Here is a 7706-nt window from a genome sequence, read left to right as displayed (position 1 = left end):
TGCGAAAACAAGAGGCGACAAGGAGCAGCCTTCCAGAACGATCAGCGAATAATGATTGGTGCTCCCGCCCCTCTCAAATGAGGATGCAAGATAGTGTCGCTGCGCAGCAAATTTCGAGCAATTAGAATACGTCGCACCGATCTGTCATTGGCGGACCAGGCCGAACAGATAACCTCGGTCAAGTTAATTCAAGCCGGAAAACTTTCACTAACGAAGAGGGTTCTACTTAAATTAAGGAAGCGCATCAAGCTATAGAAAAAAAGAAGATAGGTGCAACGTTAGGAGATCGGAAGCGGGCATAGCTGGTGAGGGAAAAACGCGAGTTAATGGCATCCTAGTCGAAATCAAGAGGAAGAAATGGGCATGGGCAGGACATGTAATGCGTAGGCAAAATAAACGCTGGTCCTTAAAGGTAATGGAGTGGATCTCAAGAGAAGGCAAGCGTAGCAGGTGGCGGCAGAAAGTTAGGTGAGAGGAGATTTACATGTTTCGGGGGATACCTTGGCCGCAAGTGGCAAAGAACAAGGTTAATTGGAAAGACTGAGAAAGACCTTCGCCCTGCAGTGGACATGGTCAGGCTGATGATGATGATGATGAAGTTGATTGAATGCTTTCCGGATGTCCATTTGTAGCACGGCAAGAGGGGTATTTCAGAGTTTCTCCGCTTCGCATATGGTCCCCATTCGAAGAAGATTTGCGTGGACAGAGCAGCTTTTATATCGCAGGTTTGGTTATCAACTACTATACATCTGAAGGTCGCCTTGCGATGGCCGGTGAGGGACTTGGCTAGTGCATTATAATAGGTAAATAGGAGGCTGATCGGAGGGAAATCGAAAACGTCGGAGACTGAAGGCGGGGGAGCTTTTGATTGCAGATGTCGTCGAATACTGCCACCAGAGGTTGGGACTGTGTTCAACGTTGAAGGCCTGCTAAAGTTAGGAAATGATGCCGTGAGGTCGCGGGGCTTTGTTTTTGGAGCTCTTTTAATCGCGCGTGGAAGTCTCGAATAAGGGGGCAGTTTTGTAGTTTTCTTTCCTGCTGGTATCAAATGTTCTTTACCTCGTAGCTTGAAAAGTTTCAGCGTAAAAACAACAGAAAACCGTTTCTACCTTTCTATGTCCGTTACAAACGCCCCCCCCCCCCCCCCCCCATTACCGGATTTATAGACCGCGCTGGCGGTGTTTTGTCCTATTCACCCCCGCTTGAAAGCGCAAAAGACACCAGATAGTCTAATGCTCGACCCTCTTTTCTGCACTGCGTGCAAGAGGGCCCAGTAGCGCTCGCCTAGGTCAACAAGGAACACATTTTTTATAGTTTGTGTGCCTTTACGAAACTGACCTGGCTGCTGCTCGTCAGCCTTTACGAGTTCACAGAATGCGCTTGAGCCGCCGTATGTTGGCTTTCTTTTGTGCGGCTCGGCGCTGCCCGATTCTTATTGCAATTTTTTTTTCGTCGAGGAGCTCTAATGTTACAGAGTTGAGAGGACCAGAGGTTAAAGGATCCGTTTATTGCTCCACATTTTCTACGAATTCCTTTCTTGAGAGAACCCTTGAATCAATAACCTTGAGCTTGGTGTCAAACTTTATGGCGCATTGCAGAGGCCTTGGCGAGAAAAGCAGACGGAGGTTATGGCATATCCGGTCACTGGCTTTCCGCTGCCCTCCACATCACCATCTGTTGCAACGTGTGCTTGACCACTCAATACACAGCGTCAGATTAGCCTTATTACAGACGCGAAGGACATTTCTTGGCTTTCGAATTGAGGCATCCATCCGCTAAACCACCTCGACCACCACGGTCAATATCACACTTATGAACCAATAGGTATCGCCCACGAAGACAACTCTCCCCAGGGCAAACACAATAGATCGCAGCGACGTACTCTTTATTTATTTATTTTTATTTATTTATTTGAAAATACTGCAGCCCCATTCAAGGGGCTATAGCAGCAGTGGGTACACAAATGGGGAACAATTCCACGCATACAAGAGTACATTACAAGCATTACAAATATAAACGCTAGAAAAACAACATACAATGCTACGACTCAATTGCCGACGCAAAATCAGAGATTGATAGTGCACGAATGTTGCCATCCAAAGAATTCCAACACTCCACAGTGCGCGGAAAAAAACTGTATTTGAAAACGTTAGTGCGGGCAAACAAAGGTTGGATATTAAGATCGTGATGGCTCCTGGTTGCAGATGGTTTTGAAAACGAGATATGCTTACCCTCTGAAAGGCAATTAGCAGAATGGACTATGGAGTGAAGAAGTTTTAAGGACTCAGTTTTTCGGCGGGATGCAAGCGGGCTTATGTTCAGGGAAGACATCGCAGATGAGGGTGAAAAATGAAAGTCGTAGCGGCGAAAAATAAATCTTACAGCTTTACGTTGCACAGATTCTATTTGATCTATTTCACATTGCTTTTATGGATTCCAGACATTAGAAGCGTATTCAAGAATGGGGCGAATTAGAGTTTTGTACATGAGCAATTTTGCTTCTTTAGGAGCATCCCGAACTGTGCGCCGCAAGTAACCTACCTTTTAAGAGCTTTAGCTGTGATGTAATCGATGTGTTTTGACCATTGCATATTGTGAGAAAAAACGACGCCAAGATATTTATATTCATGAACCCTTTGCAGTGATGCATAGTCGTAATTAGAAGGTGATAGGCGGTTGGTGAAAGACATGACAACTGTTTTGCTGAAATTGATGTTCATCTGCCACGTATTGCACCAGTCACGGAACATACCAAAAGACTCATTCAGAAGGAGGTGATCATTAACAGAGTTGATAGTGTGGTACAGTACGCAATCATCGGCGTATAGACGGATCTTGGAGGTGCTGCCTCTTCTGGGGCATAGACGCAGACGAAACGCGCAAGGTTTCTCCAAGCAAGGGAGTCCACAATGCATAAGTGGCCATCCTGCGCTAACTGCCAGTCAACAATGGCTATCAATTTTCTCTATTAGAATCACAATGCCACCTACGTGTGCAGCCGCAACTGATTGAAAACACCAAGAACATTTTTCCAAAAATGATGTTTAGCATTGTTAAGCAGGATATGCTGTACGAAAGCAGAGTTTTGTGCAAGTGGTCACCAGCGCCATGAACCTGAAATTCCGCGATTGCGGTTTCCACTAATCCAGGCAGCCAGCTATAGGCATTTAGTCGTCAGACTTGACAGCGCAAAATGGCAACACGGACGAGTAAAGGAACAGGACAAGCACTACACTTTCAACAGGATTTATTCATGAAGGAATAAATAGCTTCTATATATAATATAGCCTCTGCCCTTATCCATGCTGTTAATCGCAGTTTACAAACATTCACCTCTCACAGATATGCACAAGGAACAGCATTTCACCTTGGCGAAGAACAACTCACACGTCTCTAATGCAATTATCACCTCGCTTCTTGATATCAAACGCTTTCACGAGCTCACGTTCTGTCCTATCTCAGCTTTTCAATAGCACTGGGCAATCCGATAGTCGAGGCTAGCAGGCTATACGCTTCTGTTTCGTGTAGGCTTGGCAGTGGTCTGGAAGATTGCCTTTCTTGGTTAAAGAAGTCTTGTGTTCAAGCCGGCGCTAATTAAGACACCGTCCGGTTTGTTCAACGTACACCTTGCCGCATGTAAGCGGGAACTCGCATACTACTCCTTTCTTACATCCAACATGGGGCGTTCGGTGTCTGATGGCGCACGCTTGCACTTTTTTCCTCTGAATGCGTAAAAACATTCCGGCGAGTTTTCGCGGCGCTGAAAATACCACATCGACGCCGTACTTATTGGCCACCTTCTTGAGGTTATGAGAAGTGTGGTCTACGTATGGGAGAACTTCCGGCCTTGCCACCTTTTTATCTTGAGGTCGGTTGTTTTCCTTGCTGCACTTCAGCTTTTTCAGCAAGGACAGCGCCATGGAGAGAAGCAGGGAAGCTGAGAAGCCTGCTTTCTTCAGCCTGGGCACCTTAGATGCAAAGCTGGCGTGCATGGCATGGTGTCAAGACTTCTTTAGTGCGGATACTAAGCACTGGGATGCGAAATCCCTCTTAACAGTCTTGGAATGGCTCTAATAAAATGGCAACAAATCTTTGTGCGTGGACAATATCACAAGCAATCGTGTGCAGGATGAAAGGTTAGGGTCACATCTAAGAACTGTAATTGGTTATTACTGCTAGGCAGTTCGTGACTTAAGGTGAGGCTCATGATCTTCCGACCAAACGTACCTAAACCATCAGCTACTGCTTCGTCAAAAGAAAAATCGTTATCTATACAATCAGTGTCAAGTGCTACACTCAAGGAACGCTGCCCAGGTTAGATCCTGTCTGAGACACAGGCCCAAGAACCTGGACTCAGCGACATCTTTTAGAATGATATCCTCAATTTTAAACAAAATGCAGCGATTTGCTTTTACGCATCCTGTGCATACAAACAGTCTTTTCTGTACTAATTTTCCACCATTGCCGCCCGGTACGGATTTTGTCCAGACGGTCATTCAGTCCCTTCTGATCATCACAAGATTTTATAATCCAATAAATAATAATATAATCTGCGTAACGTATAATCGTTATCTCTGGTGAAAATCCACTGCTCATATCGCTAACGTACAAAGAAAAAAGCAAAGGACTTACCACAGACCCTTGTGTTACACTTGATCGTACATTTTTAGTTGAGCTGGCAACGTTATCGTCAAGAAAAAAAAACTGCTGTCTATGGGGTAGGTATGCCTCACTTCATTTATTTATCATATTATTCTTCAATAACCTGTTAAGTTTCAAGAGTAACTTTTGGTAGGGCCTTCTATAAAACGCTCTCTTACAATCGAAACAGATATCTATTTGCACTCTTTCGTTAATACATATGTCAGTGCCATATAGAGCTTTACTTATAGTGATAATAGTGGAATATCCGCGCCGTAGGCCATCCTGGTGGCTTCCCAGAACCCCATTCGTTTCAGCAATTTCCATTAAGTGTTTTGCGCCAAGCTGGCCTTGTGGTTAACTCTAAAAACTGCCACTTTTATGCGCGTCAAGCGTTAGTGCTTGGACACCTCGTTGATAAGACGACGTCAAACCTGATCCCGCCAAGACTGCAACTGTCGAGTCGTTGAAGCCACCACAATCTGTCAAAGAGCTGCGGAGTTTCTTGGGCTTCCGCCGCTTTATTCATTGCTTTGTGGACGTAGCTTACCCCCTTACAGGTCTACTTCAGAAAGATGCGGCTTTGGAGTGGACAATTAAGTGCGACTCCAACTTCCGCCAACTAAAATTCCTTCTCACGTCCCACCCTGTACTTCGCCACTTCGATCCCTCCGCTCCGACAGAGATTCATACCGACGCCAGCGGTGTTGGCCTCGGCGCTGTTCTCATCCAGCGATGCGACAACAAAGAGCACGTTGCTGCGTATGCGAGTCGCTCGCTCAGCAAGCCGGGGCGCAATTATACAGTCACCGAGCAATAATGCTTGGCCGTCGTCTACGCCACGCAGCGTTTCCGTTCCTATCTGTACGGACGCCCGTTCACCATCGTCACCGACCATCTTGCCCTCTGCTGGCTCGTTAACTTTCGTGACCCGTACGGGTGCCTTGCACGGCGGGCTCTCCGGCTACAAGAGTTCGTCTACACAGTCGTCTACAAGAGTGGTCGCCGTCACGCTGACACGGACTGTCTTTCGAGGCTACCCCTTCCTGAGTCGGAGTCTAACATCGATACTTTCGACCGCTGCGTCGCGCCAGTGTCACCTGCTTTTGCTGATGTCGCAACGTTCAAAGCGGAACAGCAGAAAGATTTAACCCTACGGTCTCTCCTTGCGGAGGCTGAAGACCCTTCCAATGTCAGCGCCACTTTTGTGTGCGAGATGGCCTTTTGAGGAAGAAAAACTATTCTTCTACAGGCCACCGCTTCCTGCTGCCGGTTCTGAAGAGCCTGTACACCTCTGTTCTTGCAGGGCATGCACAATGACCCTACATCTGGCCATCTTAATTCGGCACGGATGCTCGACCGTACCCAGGCACGCTTCTATTGGTCGAATATGAGGGCCACGACTGAGGGGTACGTTGCCAGCTTCCCTCAGTGCCAACAATACAAGCAGCTTCACCCTGTGACACCGTCTGCAGCACCGTTTGAGCAAGTGGGCATAGATCTTTTGGGCTCGTTTACGAAATACTATCATGGAAACCAAGCAAACAAGGAAGGGGAATGAGGGGCTCGTTGTAAATATGACAGAAGCCAACAGCCACAGAAACAAAGGGGCACATGTTTTTTTTTTCTTAATTACTTTATTTATTTTGTGGTGTTGATCAATTTGGAATATTACTCATCGCTTAAAGCTAATTGATTAGAAAAGCAGAGGAAAAAACAACCACATGCCGCCGGTGCGATCCGAACCCACGACCTCCGAATTACGCGTCCGGTGCTCTACCTCTGAGCTACGGCGACGGCTGTCAAACCTTCTCTTTCGGGGGAATTTATGTTTACAAGTAACCTAACCTTGAGAGTGTTCATCAGCGCCACCCACGTTCATAAGCGGCGGACGTAGAACGTCCTGAGTTACCGCAGGTGTGACGTAGAACGTCATCGAACGGAGAGGGTGGAAGCTGTGTGAGAACCCTCTTATGCTTCCTATGGCATCAAGGCTGCCAGAATCGAGGCCCTCGCTAATCAATTAAGCAAACAAGGAAGGGGAATGAGGGCCTCGTTGTAAATATGACAGAAGCCAACAGCCACAGAAAACAAGGGGCGGCATGTGGTTGTTTTTTCTTCTGCTTTTCTAATCAATTAGCTTTAAGCGATGACATATTTAGTAATATTCCAAATTGATCAACACCACAAAATAAATAAATTAATTAAGAAAAAAAAACCTGTGCCCCTTGGTTTCTGTGGCTGTTGGCTTCTGTCATATTTACAACGAGCCCCTCATTCCCCTTCCTTGTTTGCTTAATTGCTTAGCGAGGGCCTCGATTCTGGCAGCCTTGATGCCATAGGAAGCATAAGAGGGTTCTCACACAGCTTCCACCCTCTCCGTTCGATGACGTTCTACGTCACACCTGCGGTAACTCAGGACGTTCTACGTCCGCCGCTTATGAACGTGGGTGGCGATGATGAACACTCTCAAGGTTAGGTTACTTGTAAACATAAATACCCCCGAAAGCAGAAGGTTTGACTGCCGTCGCCGTAGCTCAGAGGTAGAGCACCGGACGCGCAATTAGGAGGTCGTGGGTTCGGATCCCACCGGCGGCATGTGGTTGTTTTTTTCTTCTGCTTTTCTAATCAATTAGCTTTAAGCGATGACATATTCAGTAATATTCCATATTGATCAACACCACAAAATAAATAAATAAATTAAGAAAAAAAAACCTGTGCCCCTTGGTTTCTGTGGCTGTTGGCTTCTGTCATATTTACAACAAGCCCCTCACCCCTTCCTTGTTTGCTTAATTGCTTAGCGAGGGCCACGATTCTGGCAGCCTTGATGCCATAGGAAGCATAAGAGGGTTCTGACACATCTTCCACCCTCTCCGTTCGATGACGTTCTACGTCACACCTGCGGTAACTCAGGACGTTCTACGTCCGCCGCTTATGAACGTGGGTGGCGCTGATGAACACTCTCAAGGTTAGGTTACTTGTAAACATAAATACCAGGTTTGACAGCCGTCACCGTAGCTCAGAGGTAGAGCACCGGACGCGTAATTCGGAGGTCGTGGGTTCGG

The 7706-nt window shown here is 46.7% G+C and overlaps 1 non-coding gene across 1 annotated transcript; it reads left to right on the top strand.

Moving 5' to 3' along the window:
• Positions 1–7167: 7167 nt before the first annotated feature.
• On the top strand, positions 7168–7239 carry TRNAA-CGC (transfer RNA alanine (anticodon CGC)). The gene has a single exon. It is a non-coding gene; the product is annotated as a tRNA-Ala (tRNA).
• Positions 7240–7706: the final 467 nt, after the last annotated feature.

This window comes from Amblyomma mixtum, chromosome 1, assembly GCF_055824585.1.
Source record: "Amblyomma mixtum isolate Tamu chromosome 1, ASM5582458v1, whole genome shotgun sequence".
Classification (NCBI taxonomy): domain Eukaryota; kingdom Metazoa; phylum Arthropoda; class Arachnida; order Ixodida; family Ixodidae; genus Amblyomma; species Amblyomma mixtum.
The sequence above is the reverse complement of the archived record's forward strand: the minus strand, read 5'-3'. Positions and strand labels throughout refer to the sequence as shown.